Source organism: Peromyscus leucopus, chromosome 9 (genome assembly GCF_004664715.2).
Source record: "Peromyscus leucopus breed LL Stock chromosome 9, UCI_PerLeu_2.1, whole genome shotgun sequence".
Classification (NCBI taxonomy): Eukaryota; Metazoa; Chordata; class Mammalia; order Rodentia; family Cricetidae; genus Peromyscus; species Peromyscus leucopus.
Genome location: NC_051070.1, coordinates 19,603,858 through 19,623,534, shown reverse-complemented (window position 1 = coordinate 19,623,534; position 19,677 = coordinate 19,603,858).

Genomic DNA, 19,677 nt, shown 5'->3' with positions numbered 1-19,677 from the left:
GCTCGGTACTCTGTCCTTCCCTCAAACTGTTTGCCAATATCGTGCTCCTTTTCACCCCAATCAAACAAATATCTGTTCGAGTTCACTACCATAGATGCTAAGGGTGTGTGAAGGGGACAGGACCTGGCTCAGGCTTTCAGAGTTTCATGTCTGGTGACAGGGAGAGACGACCATGTAAACCGATAGTTAGAATTGAACGCCACAGATAAGCACTCAGAGCTGTGTTGCTTGTCGTTCTTGTCCCCACATGGCTGTAGCTTACTCCCCCACTTAAGCTCACGTGTGACTGAATCTCTTACCCCTTCTCTTGTTTCCTGGATATTTGATCTGTGCTTTTCTTATCACCTTTGCTCATTTCTAATGCATGTGTTTTCATGTCTTGCTTTTCTCAACCAGACTCGATGGTTCCACGCTAAACTATTCTTCACATCACTTAACAGAGCCTATTATCTAGTCCTCGTGAATGTTCTGACAAAAATAATTTCTTGGGCTTGGGAGATGGCTCAGCAGGGAAATTTAGATCCCCAGCACCCAGGTAAACCATCAGGAACAGTGGCATACATCTGTAGCCTTAGCACAAGGAGGAGGTACAAACCAGGCAGTCAGCCTACCCAAATATGGTTAACTTCAGGTCCTGTGAGAGATCCTGCCTCAAAAAAAAATAAATAAAATAAATAAAATAAGGTAGAGCCTGGCATAGAAAAACACCAGAAATTCAACTCTTCTGCACACATATACATGTACACACTACAACATATACAGGTGGAGGTGTTGGGGGCACACATTCTAAAAAGAACCACTACTTTCAAGTGCTGTTGAAAGCCTTTGTAATTTTATCAGATTATAACTTACTTTGTCTCACCTTTTGGAGTAACAGTCCATCTTGGCAGGAAGACATGACAATAGGAGCGTGTGCATCACATTCAGGAAGTGGAGAGAGAGGGGGCTGGCACTCACAATGCTTTCTTGCTTGCTCTTTTATGCAGCTTAAGACTCCAGTAATGGAATGGCACAACCCACATTTAAGGTGGTCTTTCTACCTTAGTTAACTCTACTTAGAAATTCCCTCACTGACTTGATCAGGGGTTTGTTTCTTTGGGGATTTCAGAGCCTGTCAAGTTGATAATCAATATTAACCATTAAACAATTACAAATATAGTTAAATAAAAGCTTATTTGGAAATTTAGGATTATACATTTCAAAATTAATTCTAGGGATTTAAAGCTGTAAAAAGAGGTACACAAAAATCACTAATTATTGTTAGTATGTTCTAAGCATTAAGAATAGATGAAATTATGTTTTACTGTGAAGTATTTCTGTAGAGTATATAAAAAGCCACCGCTTCTATAGGAAGTCACATTATATATTTATACATGTCTATATATTACATATTATATAATTATTACTTATATAATAGAAAAATTTTAAAATACTTCAATATTTAAACATATCAGCCCTAGAGTTTTTGTGAATTTACTAGCAAATGTTATGTACTTTATATTTTTATTTGATTTTGCATTTTTATTAGTTCTTTGAGGGTTTCATACAACATGTTTTGATCATATCCATTCCTTCCTCCAGTCCTTTCTTAATTCACTTAACTTTCCCTACCCACCCAAGTTAGTATAATTTTTTTTTATTGAAAATAGATTCTTCTCTCATGCAACATATCCTGACCATGGTTTCCTCTGCCTCCACTAAGTCATTCAAGACCATTTTTGTGTTAGCCAAATATTCTACTGGAGAGTGGTCAGTTTATCCGGGCTTGTACTCCTAGAGAAAATTGACACGTCCCAGAAGATAAGAATTGGCAATAGCGTTCTAGTACTGAGAATGCTAGACAATAGGGATAAAGCCTCCAGGCCCCTGCCAGCTTGATTTTGACATGTTCTATGACTCATATTAAATCCTGTCTTCAGTAATAGAATCTTACCACCAAGCTATGGAGGGTAATCATGAATAGTGGTAATAGCCTGTGATGTTTAGGGGTGGCCTGTGGGAACTCTGTTGCCAACAACTACAAAAGAAGTAACTCATACCCGGCACTGGGCTTTTTATTTGTTAGTATGATATAGTAGGATGTTATAGTTGGGGCATTGTTAGGTTGCTATTTGGTAACTCCATTTTAATTTTCTATACATGTAAGTAAATGCAAGCATATATTAGGGAACTTCAGATTTCAATATGTCATTTTCAAAAGGTCTTTGGTATTATTTATCTCTCCCACTAATCCCTCCTTAATCCTACCCTCCACTTACCAACTCCAGTTTAAACTTTCCTGTTCTATTATTTCCTTTAACCCCTTAAAAATGATGTATTATATCTCCATTTTCATGAATGACCTCCATGACTCCTTAGTGATTTTTCTGACCTTAATGCATATTCCAATTGAAACATACATATATTTACTGATCATGTCTGTAGAGAGAGAAAACATATGATGTTTGTCTTTTGGGGTCTGGGTTACCTCACTCAGAATGATTATTTTCAGCTCCACCCATTTGCCTGAAACTCTCATAATTTCAGTTTTCTCAATAGATAAATAATATCCCATGGTATATTTGTAGATATACCACACTTTCATTATTCATTAATCAGTTGACGCACATCTATGTTGTTTCCATTTCCTGGCTATTGTGAGTAGAGCAGCAATGAACATGGATTGGCAGGTATCATAAAGTAGGATATTGAGTCCTTTGGATATATACTAAGGGGTGGTATAGCTGAGTGATATGGTAGATCTATTTTCAGCTTTTTGAGGACATTACATCCTGATTTCCATAGTGCCTACAATAGTGTGCACTCTCAACAGCCATACATAAGTGTTGATAAATGTTTCTTTTTCCCACATCCACAACAGCATTTGTTGTCATTTGCTTTTCTTTTTCTTTTTTAATCTTAGCCCTCTCAGGAAGATTTTAATTAGCATTCCTTTGATGGCTAAAGGTACTCAATATTTTTAAGTGTTTCTCGGCCATCTGTGTCTTATCCTTTGAGAACTCTTTGCTTACTTCTATGGCCTATTTCTTAATTGGGCTGCTTGTTTTCTTGTTTAATTTTTTGAGTTCTTTATATATTCTGGACACTAACTCTCTGTAGGATGTATATCTGATAAAGATTCTTTCCCATTTGTATTTTATATTAGAATGTTTACTTAAAAAAATCTCACTGCAAAAGGGAAAAGGTTAATTAACATCTGTGAAAAATATAAAATTATTGTTTAGCTGATTTTGTTAATATCATAACTGTAAATTACAAGCACAGAGACCTGGTGCCAATTATTTCTTCTTTTGGAAAGTGACAGCATATGTTCAATACATTTGCATTTTGTTCAGATAACTGTCATAGTCTCTCATAAAAGCACAAATAGTAATTTATTAATTTGCCAGAATTTCCTTACATTTGACTTTAATTTCTTCAGCAGCTAAAAGAGTTACACTGTTAATTTCGCAACTCACGAATTTATTGAAAAGTTAAATATGATAGACTTAGGAAATTGTAAACTATAGAAAAATATTTAAATACACAGAAGACATCACCCATAATCCCGTTCAGTAGAAACATTTAAATGTTTGCAATTCTTTTCAAATTCTGTTTCCCTATGAATTTCAAAGATTAATAGTGTCTCTTCTTGCTTCCCATTTTCTTCCAATATTGGTTGTCCTTTTATACCTATATAGAACAGTCAGAGACATGGATGATGTCTGGAACACAGGATAAAAAGGAAAACATTCAATAAGCTTCATTGGTCTTTCCCTGTCATGACTCATATTTGATGATGTTCCCCAACCTTTTGTGTTTGATAAACATATGTCAAAGGTAATGTATAATAAGATCAACTGTGTGCTGATATTTAGCACATGTTTGATCTAATATAATAACACAATGTCCTTGCATTCAGGATCTTGAAGAGCTGCCAATAATCAAGTGTCATGGTGGGTACTGTCACCAGAATTAGTGACAGTGAATGGGAACACAGAGAAAGAACACATACTTTATATAGCTGTAATCCTTTAAGACTTTTTTGAAGATTTATTGTGGGTCACAGTGTGGTGAAGCAACAATATGTTATTTTGATTCTACATCCTTCTTTTGATATCATGTGATCAGAGTAATTTATTTTCTTTACCCATCTTCAAGGAAGTTATGCTAGATTTCCCTTCATATTAACCCACTATTGGTGTCTCAAGTTGCAGGTGAAATCACAGACAATGCTATAGGTCAAAGAATGTTTGGGCCTATTCCTGATGGTGAGAAGGTCATAGGATTTAGCTTCCATCCTTCTAGCTCTTCCGGGCTCTAGCCCATTGTTGGTTGATGAACTCAGATCTCAAATTCAAATATTGCAGATATTTGGCTGTCCTTTAATGGTGAGATATACCCTCTAGGAGCTACAGGCAATGCTTCACTTAGCAGAATGCTTGCCGCACACTCTATCATTCCTTATCCATTGCTGTTCTTCCTAGAAGCTGGCTTACAGTCAGAGGGCAGGTTGTCATGTGCCCCCTGTAGCACTCCTTGCCTATGGCTAATGGCAGATGCGTTTGTTGATTTGAATTGAACCAATTCACATATAATGATCGACACTGATTTTGGCAGTGTAAATCTAGGTATGGAACCAAAAACATTAGATTTCAAATGATTTTAATATGTCTTTTGGACCTTTGAAGGCAGAAGCTAAATCCTTCTCTTTTATGTATTCTCAATGACTAAGACATTTTCAGGTGCACAGTAGGTACTTACTTCATGCTCGTTGAATTTAATTAAACTGAATTGCATTTGCTTTGCTGTCATACAAAACACCATTAACCTCTGTGCAGGTTTTACTTGTGAAGCTCCACCAGTTTTCTCCCATTTTTTTTTAGAAGAAGAAAACCCAGTTCACTGTGAAGTGACCTCTACAGTTATCTCCATCCTGCTTGTTACAAGATTTCTTGTCACTATGCTTCATTCTCTCCATCAGGATGATTCCTTTTCCTTGATATCACTCTTGCAGTTTGAGTTTTAAATTATTTATTTCCTGAAGAGTGAACTGTTTACCTTGATAGGATTACTTTTGGAAAGTAAAGAGTCTCTTGGTTACAGAACAAGGAGTTAACCCCAGATGCAAGCATAAACACCTCCCAGACTGAACTTAGCTGAGAGCTTTGAAGATGAGCTTTAAGGGAATTTGAAACTTGGCATAATGAAATCACACCCGCGAGTTTTGCAGAAATGATTGCTGCTCTGCAACACATATTGTACTTAGATACTTAGATTAAAGATCCATTTTTATTTGTGTTTTGTTATCAATTATGCATCCAGAAGAGAAATTCTATTACTAATGGAGCCATTGAAACAGATATCCAGAGGAGTGGATGGATCACTTTATTTCTTGTCAAGTTCTATATTTGGCTTTCTAAAGCCCATTTGAGTATTTATCTACTATTGTTATTGTTGTAGGGTAGTGTACCTAGGGGAAATCTGTAAATAGAATGAATAGGCTTGATTTCTGTATCTGAATCTGTCTTTTCTGGCTGTATATTCTTAGGCAAGTGACTTTATAGCAGTACCTTGTCTGTCCCACATAAGGAAAGACGTCACTCAGATTCCTATTGTCATTATTATATTTTTGAGTAAGAATGATCTTTCTAATTATGGGCATAACTTCTCACAAGTGGCTAGGCTGGATACATACCTTTTTCTGGTTGAGAAAATAGAGATGATTGTGACTCAAAGTCTAAAAGACTTTATAATGGTAGAATTGACATTTATGATTGGCTCTGGAATTTTATACTCAAGGGACATTTTCTTTATAATTGATCAACTTCAGATTTTTTGTAATTGATGAAATATATAATTTCTAGGCAAAAATAAGGTCTAATTTCAAAAGACATGAGTTCAAAATGCTTCAGGTAGTATGGTGGAGCATCACAGACTTTAAAACCAGGAGATGTCTGCAATCTAATGTTCTGGGCTGTAAAGAATGCTGCCAGTTAAAAATGAATGGGCAGCTACATGCCAAGAAATATTTATTACTTATCAAATGAGACGGAGGTCACGTGTTGAACTTTCTTCTTAATAAAACAGTGTTCCTAATTATAGTGATAATAGAAATGCATCTGCAGATACACTGAAGCAATCTTCACTCCATCTTCAGAGACATGCAGCTTCATAATATATTTATATTATCTAAACCTCCTGCAAAAATGCATCTTTAGCATTCTGAGAATTGTTGGTTAAGAAAGAAGGATTCTCTTTTATGCTGTGTGAGGGTATAGGACTTAATGATTGACATTTGATTTTCTGTCCCCTGAAGGAAGTGGCAGTTAAGTAAGAGGGGAAACTCATTAAGAGCTGTAAGGCTCCTCTCTATGATCTAGCTGCTCATGAAGATAAAGTTCTAAGTGTGGACTGGACAGAAACAGGGCTACTTCTGAGTGGAGGAGCAGACAATAAATTGTATTCCTACAGATATTCACCTACCACTTCCCATGTAGGGGCTTGAAAATGAATGATTGATCAAAGACTGTCTTGTTGGGCTCTGTTTTGTTTTTTAGTTAGTGTCTCACCGTTGTGTCATAAACTATGTAAATGATACTGGAGAGGGCTTGCCCAAAATGGACAGAGCCCTGACAACCCTCTCCAGCACCTGGACAAGGTGGGTGTGGCAGGGCAGTCTGTAATCCCAGGACCTGGGAGGTTAGCAAGAGGATTGGAAGTTCACTGTCATTCCCTGCTGCCCAGTGAACGCAAAGGCAGCCACGGTTACATGAGATTGTCTCAAAAAGAAAGTCAGTGGTTAACCCTCCAGTTCCACTGTCGATATAGAGACAGGAAGTAGCCTTTTAAATTGTGTACAATGGTTTGTCTTTCATAATAGCTGCGTTTTACCACCTTTGTCTTTCAAAGGTAGTTTATAAAATACAATAAATATGTGACCTGAATTCCACCCCCCCCCCAAAAAAAAGAGCACCTGAACCAAGAGGGGAGTAGCCAGGGAAAATGGGCATCAAGGAAACATCTGGGTGGAGAATCCTATGTTTGCACTCCTGATGTTGGGACAGCTTCAGTCTACTGTGAATATAAATTGAGCACACTGCTGAAGGGTGAAAGGGGTAGTGGCCTTATTTTAGCTGATTTTTTCATTAAAAAGATATGTTAAACAGGAAAATATAAAAAGAAAAAATCGGTAGAGCTGGATGGTTCAATGTTGAAGAATGAAGAGCAAGTTAAAAGCAACACCCCCACATGGCAAAGGTAAGAGAAAAAACCAAAGGAGTGCAGAGTTAATTGCAGTTCTCAAGAAATAGTTCCGTGGCTCATGAGACCCTTCTCCTCCTACTGGGTTGCCTCATCTAGCCTTGATGTGAGGGTTTGTGCCTAGTCTTTTTGTATCTTGTTATGCCCTGCTCAGTTGGTATCACTGGAAGACCCTGAAGGGAAACAGAGGAGGGGTGGATCTGGGGGAAAGGGAGATGGGGGGAATGGGAGGAGTGGAGGAAGCAGAGGGAGGGAATGAAGGAGAGGGAGGGACAAATGCAGTCGGGATGTTTGTATGAGAGAAGAATAAGGAGGGAAAAGCTAAGCATGGAGAAAGGAAGCACCAGCAAGCTGATGAAACTCTAACAATTGTTGCCCCGAAGAAATAGCAATTTGAGCAACTCTCCAAGGACCAAAATCCGTGCATAATCACTAAGGATGCCTTGCATATTAGAGCACCTGGGTGTAGCACACAGGTAAGGAAAAAGTCACTGAAGATTGGAGAAGGGCCAGCCTTACAGCAGCAGCAGCACTCACATTACCCCTCTCCCAATGCCAGGCAGCAGGGAATCGAGACAGAGACCCACTGCTGTGTGGAAGGAGAGGAAAGTGAGCAATGGACTTTGTTTGCTTCATACCCATAATAGCACCTCCTCCAGCAATCCTGGAAACAGACAGACTTACCTGACTCTAGGGCAATAGCTATGGACTAAATTTCAAGCCTGCTCTGGCGCTAGGCGAGATTGTCCAGCCCAAAGCTCCAGGTCTGCATGTTAGACTTGGCCTACAGAGATCTCCACTGTCAACCTAGCTTCAGCATACCAGACACAGATGTTGCTCTAAGTACCAGATGGCTTTTGGTATCATTTCTATACACCAACAAATGAACTATGTACTAAAGAAATGACTCCATTTACGATAACTTTTAAGATCAAAATAAATATTTATGAATATAATTAATAAAGGAGATGCAAGACCTGTGTTACTGAAAACTATACAAGACTGGTGAGAGAAATGGAAAAGGCAGACAGAAGGGAAGACAGACTGTTCTAAAGGTTAGAATGATTAACATTATTAAATTATCTATACTATCCAAAGTCATCTATGCATCCAGTGGAACCTCTTTCAAAATACCATACATTGTTCACAAGAACAAAAAAATGCTAAAATTTATATGGAATCAAAGAAAGCCATTATATCAAAAAACCTCTGAGCAAAAAACAAACAAACAAAAATCTGGAGGCATTTCCTTACCTGACTTCAAGATAGACTATAACGCTAATATAAAAATGTGTTGTGGCATAATAACACACACATGGACCAACTGGGAATCAGAAGTAGGGAGAGATAGATGCATGTTTTCAGTTGCCTGATTTTTGACAGAGTTTTGTGCCAAGAACACAAAATGGGGAAGAAACTGTTTGTTCAATAAGTAATTTTTGGAAAACTGGGTATCTACATGCAGAAGAATTTAATTAGAATCTCATAGCATGTATGAATAAAACAACTTGAAGTGGATTGAATTCTCAAAGACAAGACTTGAAACTACAAAACAACTTGAAGAGAGCATAAGAGAAAAATCTCAATGGTATTGATCTGAACAGTGAATTTTGATATGATCCCAGAAACACAGAAAATGGATATGTGGGATTACACAAAAAGTTTTGTCACAGCCAAGGCCAAAATCAACAGCATGATTAGAGAATTTATGGGATGGGAGAGAATGTTTGCACCTCATTAACCTGAAAAAAGCTTCATATCCAAAATGTCTAAGGAACTCAATTCAATAGCAAGGAAGTGACCTAAGGGGGGAAAAATGAAATAGATGTTCTTCAAAAGCAACCCAGAAAATGGTTACTAGGTACATATTTTTAATAATGTTCAGCATACTAATCAGCAAGTAAGTGCAAATCAAATTCACAATGAGAAATCATCCCACTCTAGTTAGAATGACTATATAATTACACACACACACACACAGAGAGAGAGAGAGAGAGAGAGAGAGAGAGAGAGAGAGAGAGAGAGAGAAACAAATGTTGGTAAAGATGTGAGAAAAGGAATTTTTACATTTTTTAGGGTATGAAAGTTACTGTACCTAGTATGGAAAACAGAGCAGTTGTCCTACAAAATGAAAACTACTGATCTAGAAATCCCACTCTAAGGTATATAGACGAGAAAATGACAACAGTATGACAAAGGTGTATCTGTACTGCTGTGACCGTGGAAGCATTATTTCAATGATGAAGATATGGAATCAGCTAACATGAACACCAGTGACAGGCTGGATAAAGAAAATATGTTTGGTATATACACATAATAAAATGACACCCAACCACAAATCAAAACAAAGTCCTGTCACTTGTAGGAACATGGGCAGGTCATGATGTTAAATGAAATAAGGCAGACACACTGAGACAAACACTGGACTATCTCGATCATGGGGGGAATTTGAAAAATAATGAGCCCACAAGATGGACAGTAGAGATGTGGTTGTGAGCCACAGGGTGGGTTGTTGACTTGGGAGATCTTGGCCAGATGGTACAAAATTCTAGGTAGGTGAGAAAGAATAGGGGCAGGGATCAATTGTACACCAAGATTTCTACAGTTAATAGCAGGCTATTGTATTCTTGAAATTTGGTAAAAGGGTAGATTTTGAGTGTTATCACTGTAAAACTGGAAAATCTGAGACAATGTATATGGTCTTTAGCTCAATTATATATATATATATATATATATATATATAATATATATAAGCTCAATTATATACATATGTTATATATATCAACATTTTTGCTGTTATATATATATGCTTTAAAATCATGTATACAACAAATGCATATAAATTTAATTCATAATCAAAAAATAAATTTATAAAAGTCTAATTTGAACACACTTTAACATGCCTGTTTCTTGCAAAATTTCTCAGTCCTGAATTCCATTGTATTTCTCATTTCTAAAGATGATGTCCCAATACACACTACATCCTTATCCTGGCTACGGGTATTCACCATTTTACATTTTTTAAAAAATCTCTGTAATGTTACTTGCATGTATATTTTCAGGGCTGGCCATTTAAAATGGAGCCTTCCAACAGTCACATATCTCAGATAACACACTGTAGACATGCTATATAACGCCACTGACAGGGCCCAAACCAGAGACTTTGTTCAGGGAGATTCTAAAGCTTTAGAATTTGACCTTTGAGTTGTTTATCAATTCTAAAATTCTGTCCTTCTAGGTAGTCTCTTTTATTTCTCTAAGCCTATAAAATCAAGTGAGGCATGAAACACATACAGACTTACATAAAACAGAAACAAACTACACATTTTCTATTATTTCCCCAAGGTTTCAAAATACATTACAAAAAAAAGCATGGCATTAAAACATTGACATTTGCTTCCAATGGGATTTCACTGAAAAGAAGTATAAAAAGTATATAAATAGCAGCTGTGGATAAAATTATCTGAAGAGAAGGATTACAATCTTAAATTCTCTATGGAAAGTTAGGGTGGACTCCTCACCTCACTTCGTTTTTTTTTGTTCCCACTTCCAAGAGTAGACTCCACACTATCCTGTGCTTTTCAGCACGGTGCCTCTGTGCTCAGCACACACTGCCCTACCATTGCATATCCACTGAAAGGTGCCCAATCTCAGCTTTCCACTTGGTTTTTCTGTACCTCATCACAAGTTTAGAGTCAGCCCAGCTTTTCCCAGTGCTATCACATGTTTCTTAGGAACCATGTTTCATTAGAGTAAATGTTACTTATCACTTTCTGCTGTATTTATTAATGTGCCTATCAACTCCATGCTCATTTACTTTATCCATCCCCCAATCTTCAGTGTCTGAGAAGCAGAAAATGTTAGAGAGTAACTGCATTATGGTGACCCTTCAAAGAAATTTTGAAAAAGGATCTTGAAAATTGTGTATTCTTATTATCAGAACAATGAAATTCTAAATTTAGAGTTGATTTTAAATATCTGTATATGATTAGCTGAGTAGTTAAATTTCTCATCTGCAAAATGGGATGACTATGGGCCTAGGTTCTTTTTTATAAAAATATTAAGATGAATGAAATAAGAATTATAAATAGAGCTATAAAATAATATGATATTCTCAAAATAACTTAGATCATTATAATGTACATTATTATTAGCAGTAGTTAATATTATAAATTAACATCTGTGATAATAGGTAATATTGATTTATGAGCTATAATAATTCTCACAAAGCATCCTGAGGGGTAATAAAAACCACAAAATAGAAAGTCTGTATGGTTGACATCATCTACAACTGAAGTGAAATTATGACCTTGTAACTCAAAATTCCTATGCCCTTTATTATCTCTAGTTAGATTTACATTTGATGTAGCAAATTGATATTTCAAGTTTCAACCAATTTAGTTTAAAAATATTACCAATGTCTAATGTGCCATGAAAAATTCTATATAAAATGTACTTTAATTCTGGGATCAAATGTCAACATTTTAAAAAGGCTACTCGAACTTTCCTATGAGTCTGTAATCTTGCTCAGCTTCCTGCTATAGCAAACACTCATAGACGTACTAGACAGTTGTTAGAAGTGTAGTAAAGTCCAATTCCCGTGACACCCGTGTCCTTAATTACACTACAGGTAGTGAAGAGTGCTCAGCCATGTGCCCACGCTGATGGATTGACAGTGGCTTCCTGGAACACTGCCGACATAGTTCCTGGGGCCGTATGGGGTCTGCAGGAAAGGCTATGTTGACTGATTTCAATGTCCATTGCACTTGTGAACCCAAGAGTGGTTTCAAGGGATTTCCAGACTCAGCCATCATGTTGCCAGTATTGAGCAGTTCCACCCACTTGCTGGTGTAGTCTTTTCATTCTTAGAACTTTTCTGCTGTATGGAAGTAGACAAAAGAAGAGTCTCTGACTGGTATATGGTTCGCTTAGACACCCATGGAAGATCCTTGCCTCCGTCAGTCTACTTATGCTTCTGTCAGTTTGTGGACTTGGCTTGTTGCTATGGCTGAGTAAAGTATTTGTAGTAATTGGTAGAAATAGGCCTTGTCATGGAAACATTGATTGAACCCCAGGATATTGGAAGCTTTTTATTGATCCTCTAAAACATTCTCAAACTCTCTATGATGGAAAACCAATTTCTTAAAAAAAAATTGTAATCCTTATGGATTTATACATTTATAAAATACAATAAATAAGATTGCTAGAGAACATGAAATGACCTCAAAGGCATACACAAAAGGCAAGATTCAGTGTTGCACAGATACTCAGCACAGTTCATTGCCAGTTGGTATAGACCCTAAATGATTTCTCCATGTTTGTGTAATTTTCATTACCACGTGCTGACTAGATGCTTTTCATAGGTGAGCATCAGCCCATACACCACACTTTGACTAAGTCAATATTTTGCTGCTTCTACAATCATAATTAAAGTTACTGACTATTCTCCTTCTCAAAGTCTGAAGGAATTACTGTAATTGGGGACAGAAGTACCACGTACCATGACTGTGGTTCTTCAACACATAAAGTTTTTTTCAAATCCCAGACTTTTTGAAACATGAAACACACACATGAAAACAGAATTAAATGTATATGTAGAGTGGCATAAGGCAGGCTTCGGTGTTCTTTTTTAAGTGCTGTCTTTCTGGATAACTTTATATAATGAGAGATGGCTAGTAATTATTATTTTGCCCCTGTGCAGAAAAATACACACAATATTTGGCACTGACTAGAGAGGATAGCTCATTTAAGAGTCAACCATCTGGAGCGCTGAACAACTGTGTTCTAGCCTGCAATTCTGGCTGTCTTCTGAAAAGTGTCATCATTTTTCTCAGAGGTCATTAAGCTATTTTGTAAAAGACTGGTAGTAAGTATTTTACTTTTGTCGTTCCAAGTACAATACATGTAGCCTTTTGTTTTTATAATCATTTGAAAATACGAAAAGAATTACAGATTGGGAGCTATACAGAAAGGGATATGGTGCCAGCACCCAGGAATCTACAGTTCCAGGCCAGTTTGGGGCTACGTAGTATTTGAATAAAGGCTGAATTAATGTAGGAAAATGCTCCCTCAAATTCCATAAACAAACAAAGGAGAGAATACTGGGACAACTTGGCTTAGAAGTTGTAACTTATCAAACCCTAGCAGATCTTATGGTAAAACTAAAAACTTAGCTCTTTTTTATTCAATAGTATTTTTGAATGTCTTGATAGTTTTAAATAACCCATATGGAAACCTACTACTGTAGAAGCTTCCATATATAAAAGTTGGACTCCATGGTGGTTTGAATGAAAACTGCCCCCATAGGCTCATAAGTAGTGGCATTATTTGAAAGAACTAGGATATGTGCCCTTGTTGGAGTAGGTGTGGCCTTATTGGAGGAAGTGTGTCACAAAGGGTGGGCTTTGAGGTTTCAGAACCTCAGGCTAGGCCCAGTGGCTCACTCACTCCTCTTTCTGTTGCCTGTCAATCCAGATGTAGAACTCTCAGCTACCTCTCCATCACAATGTCTGCCTGTGTGTGGCCATTCTCCCTTCATGATGACAACAGATTAAACCTCTGACTCTGTATGCCAGCCCCATTAAATGTTTTCCTTTGTAAGAGTTGCCATGGTCATGATGTCTCTTCACAACAACATGAACCCTAACTAAGACAGTCTACATGGGTCTTGTATTTTCTTTTGAAAAAAAAAGAACATGAAGTTGGGTCGAAAGATATGGGAGGAGTGGAAAAGAGGAGAGAGAATATGATAAAAAATGTATTGTACAAACTTCTCAAAGAATAAATAAAAACATTACTTCTTAAGATTCCCAAACCTAAAGCAATGTTTTTATCTCATGTTAAAGGATGTCTGGTACCTCTGGTTCTGGAACTGGTAGCTAAGGCTACTTCCTATCTGAAGTTTTGGTCAAGGAGAAGATCCAATTACAAGATCAGTTGTGTCATTTTAGATAATGCTTTGTCTCTCACTGTGCAGACATTCAGTTAGGGTGAGTGGACTGAAAAGATACTCAATATTAAGCAAGATGAATGTACAAATCAACCAATGAGTTCAGCAGACCATAGTCAAAGGAAGTGGTTTCTCAAGGATGTAAACATGTAAAGGTAGAGGTCATTAAAGGTCATTTTAGTCTGTCTGTCCTCACTAGCTACTTTTCTTCTCATCCATTCTGACACGTATGCACTCCTTATCAACAGTTTTAAATTATCTTGGTTTTTACTACAGACATATGGTGTGGCTAAGGTGAATGACTTTATGATCCCATGTAAAAATAAACTTGAAAAACTTGTATATTAGTTTCTTTTCTCATTGCTAAGACAAACTACTAGATAAAAAGTTATTTAAAGATTTTGTTGGAGACTTACAGTTTGAGGAGATATAATCCATCATGTCAGTGAAGGCATAGCAATAGTACACAACATGGTAGTAGAAATATGCAGTGGAGTGCCCTTACATCCTCATATTTTGGTTGGACAGTAGCCAGAGAGCAGACAGGCTGCCTCCAGTGGCTCATACCTTCCAATGAGGTTCTACCACTAAAATGTTCTGAAATCCCTAGCACCACCAGCCAGGGACAAAGTGTTGAAACACAATTCCATGGAGGATATTTAGCATCCAAACCACAAAAATATTAGCTTTTATTTTTATATAGCCAATTATTATTAAAAATACTTTCCAAATTAAAAAAAAAGTAAGAAATGATTTCTCTAGTCAGTAGGCTTAAGAGGCATTCATAGAAATGCCAGTAAGCCTGAAAAATATAATTGTGAAATATTTTTAAATCAATACTTATTTGCTAGGTACCTCAAATGATTTTTGTGTTTTCCTTATAGAATCTAATCACACCTTACAACAAACATCTAAAGTGATTCAAATTGGTCTTCATTGTATAAGTGGAGAAACTGAGATAGACAGAGGTTGGGTACCTCAATACTGGCTCGCTAATAACAGGAAGTGAATGGAACCAGGATGCAGAACTATGTTTAAACTCTATAGTTCTCAGTTCTCTGAGACACAAATACAGTCATGTAATCTGAAGTAGTGACAGAGAATAGTACTTATAAAACAGTCATTGTTATCTGATTTATTAAGCCAAACACCCATTAGAAGTCTACATTAGTGCCTTTTACGAAAAATATTTCAAGATGGACACTGACCTCATTGATAGAAGAAAGAAATCAAAGCAGTTTCCACTCTAAATGTTATTGGTTTTTTACCAAATATCATGGAGAAAAAAAAGTCAATGAAAACTTATTTCTCCTTCCAGAAAAGTGCTTTCCCAGGAAGGTGTCCACTTTTTTTATTCTGAATCTGTTACCCTTATATAGATCATATTCTGACTGACAGAGTCCCAGAAGACTTGTCTCTATGTAAAGCGAAGATTCTGATAACTACAGTGTCTGAAAATGCATAATCTTATTCTTGGTATTGATAGTTTATGAAATGGCATATGAATTCTTACTGATATCACTACACAGAATTACTGAGGATGAAACTAACAAAATGTTGTTCTTTCATCATCATAGGTTTTAAGATGTAAAGAAGGACTCTGATTATATATTCTTTATTTACAAGCACCTTTTGGGCCAAATACTATTTAATTAAGTACTATTATAATACCATTTGATTAAATTGATTTTTACTTAAGTCAGTTATTCCAACATATGTCTATTAGAATGAGCAGCAAGGCTCTTTTAGTGGCATGGTTACTAGGGTAAGGCCATCAATAAATTGAAATAAAACAATCAGAGAATATGGCCAAGGCTAAATAAAACAGATTTAAGACAAGCAGCATATGGTGAGGAGAGCAAAAGACTTTAGGAAACCCTACAGAAACACAAGCTCAACAGGATGATTCTGCCCCTCTGTGGAGGAAGTAACATGGTCATTCACCAGCCTGTTGGACCAACAGTGCATGGAGGCAGTTCCAGAAGCAACAGTATCTTTGTGTATAAATGATACAGAGGGGCTGGTGATGAAACTTGGTTGATAGAGTGCTTGTCTGACATCCACGAAGCCCAGCCCCTACATAATCAATACACAGTGTTGCACCTGTAATCTGAGCATTGGGGGGGGGGAGGGTGGTAGAAGCAGAAGAGTCAGAAGTTCAAGGTCATTTTCTGTTACACAGTGAGTTCTAGGCCATCCTTGGCTACGTAAGGCCTTGCTCAAAAATGAAACAAAAGAAAACCTGAAACAATAACAAAAATGGGGACACAGAGACAGCCATCATCAGTTTTAAATTGATGACTAGATAAGAAGGTGAAAGTATAAAGAGTGTGACCACGGGAAGGCTATGTTTTTAAGCATGGTTTTAAGGACATATGCCAAGCTCTCTATCTATCTGTTATTTGGAACTTTTTTGACTTCATGAGATATGAAAAGATGAATCAGGGTTCAGGCAGCCATGCTTTATCCTACTCCCTAGTAAATACAAACTAATTTCTACCCTCCAACAATTGCAGCATTCTTGTCTGTAATACAAGTAACAAGGGTTAAGCGAGAGCCCGACTGACAAGATCCTTAGGCTAGGTATATGTCTTGGGCTTCCATCCTACCCAGCAGCTTTCGATTTGTCTTCATCATTACAGAGCATATCTTCTCTTGCTTCCCTTTGGTTCATTCATGGTAAGCCAGGTCACAAGACTGCATTCTGCTCTTAAGGTATCACCCAGGGATTCAAAGAATGACCCCACATTCCTGAGCTCCCCAGAGTGAGAGAAGTCCACTCTGAGGACCCTGTAAGTTGTGTTACTTGAGAGAAGAATTCTCCACCTTGCAGTGAAGTGGGGTAACCCTCTGGGTCAATGTTCACACATGGAACATCTAGAGGCCAGAAGCAGGAAAAGAGCTTTTGCCAGGACCTTCTCACCAAACAGGCTGAAATTTGATAAGACCAGTCCTTTTCTCCCTGCTTCCACATACTCAAAGCCATAAAAGCGATATTAACCCACATCTCAGATTCCCAAGTTACAGCTAAAGTAGCTGACATTCGGGAAGATGCTCAGAATCATAAACAGAACACAGGCATCTTGCCTCGCCCAAATTTTCAGATCCCAATGTCTGGCTTCCTGTTCTAGTTATATTAATCACTGATAAACTCAAAAGTTTCTTTCATTGGTTTGTCATATATTCACAAGTAGTTCTTCCCCAGCTACCAAAAAGGTGTGTAAGAGCTCATCGAGGTGCCTGAATAGAAATCCAAATGAAATTGTCAGATCTGAAAGGAAATTCGAGGTATGCTTTAGTTGCTCACTGAAAACACTATCCACCAGGCTCTCTCTGTGCATCAAACTCTTGCCACAAACCTTTCATTTCTTTCCTAATGGCTTTTGCACAGTAAGAAGTATACTCATCAATAATGCACATTTTTCAGGCATAGTAAAAATGTTTGTGAAAGGCTATTAATGCAAAAGCAAAATGCCCACATTGCAAACACTAATCCCCCCATTTATTTTAATTTTTTTCTTGAAAGTACTTAAAACTCAGTCTGCATTAAGAAAAAAATTCCAATAGAAAAAGGTCAGTGAAGGACTAGCAAAGTGCACCCTTTGAAAGCCTTAGAAGCCCAGGAGTTTGCCAATGGATAATATTTGTTTCCTTGATTTTAAAAATAACACAGCTAATTTCTTTTGGACATGAAAGAAGGGTGATAAAAATATTCATGAGCTAAGATCCATTGCAAAAAGTTTCCAAAAAAGAGTGCATTTTTAATATGGAGTTGTAAAGCCCCAGAAAAGTGGAGTGTGTAATGGGAAAGTGACACACTCTTAACACTATATTGGGGATGGTTCCATTATAATGAGAGCAACTATTGGTTGGAACCAGAACAGCTATATTCTTCTCTCAGCTTCCACAGTCCCCGCACCCCTGGAGTACCATTCGAGACAGTGATGAACTGTGGTCTCAATTCCCTTATTAGCTGTAAGACCTAAAAATTATATGTGCAATTAAAAGGCAAAATGCTGATATTACTCATAGGAAGCCCTTTGTACATTAGCAAGGTACAAAAGTCTGCTGACACTTTGCAACAGAGATAGTCAGCAGGGCAGAAGATTAATAGAGCCTCATAAATTTGCAGAGTGAATACAGTAGATGGGGCAGAATAAGCATGTTGTGTTAGAGATAAATAAAGGGCATGGTCAGCTTGACAAAACATTTAACAAGGAATACAACCAGTCCTTTTATGCAGTTTGCTTGGCTGGCATTAGTTCGTTTTATATAACTACACATAATTACACCACAGCAGTTGTTGTTCATGTCAAAGAGGCCTCCAACATGACCCAGAGCAGTGGGAAAGCCATCCATTCAGATGGGTTACACATTGTGTCATGCTGCCCTGCCCATGAAGTTTTTTTCAGCCAAAGACCTTGATGGCCAAGTGGTTATCTTATCCTCTGCCCATGGTCTCCTAGGTTAACAGACTGTATTTCCATTTCTTGGTGGGGAAGCAAGACAAAGCACTAAAATTTCAAAGCAAAGAGAACAGGAGGTTTCGTTTGTTGTTTCTTTTTAAACTACTCATCATTATAAATGGGAACTTGTGGAATAGAATTTGATTCTCTTTTTGAATAGACTCGTCTAATGACTTCATTAAATGAGCTCTGTCCATCGCTTCATTGTCATTGCCAGCTTAGGAAATGTTATTTCAATGTTGACTAAAGATATGAGAACCTCAAAGAATTTAAAATTCACTCTCTCTTTTGATTCCCAAGAGAAGAAACTTTCTTAAATTTCCATATGAAAAAAATAAGGCATGAAAATTCCTAATGGAGATCAAATATTGTCCATTTAAATTGCCTGTTTTCAGTAGAGATTGAACAAAACCTTAAAGTATATCTGCCCATGTCTGCAAAACATGAAACAATGTCCTTTGCCATGTGAACATGAAATAGTAACAAAAGAAAGTTTAGCTTTTAAGCAGAGAGTAGGTCAAAGACACTGTACCAAGTAATATTACTTGGGTTACAAGGTAGCCCAAGGAGTCCAAGATTTTTACCATGTGAAATGATGTCACTTAAGACCAGGGACCCATGCAGAGGCCAGTGAGGATAGTCCAGCTAAGTCAGAGTACTATTTAAGCTTTGGAGAACTTTATCTGCTGTTCAACCATTGGTCTGTGCTGGTCTCCATGTTGGAAGAAGAATTTGAATGAAGAAGGCCACTGTGGTCGTTTCCCAGCATTTGGTGTTGTGAAGTAAAAGGACTTAGAACATCTCACCATGTGAGTACTTGAGGGCTACAGGGATGTTCTAGTTCTCGAGGTCTATAGTGGTCTTTTCTGGAGTAAGCTTGCTTGCCATTGGCATTGAAAGAGCCCCAGCTTTTCTGTGTGCACATCAGCCTTTTGCTTAGCCTCTCTCTCTCTCTAGAGGCCCTTCTGAGCCTTTATTCTGAAGAGGAGAGCATGAAAAGACAAGCTTCTGTGCATGTCC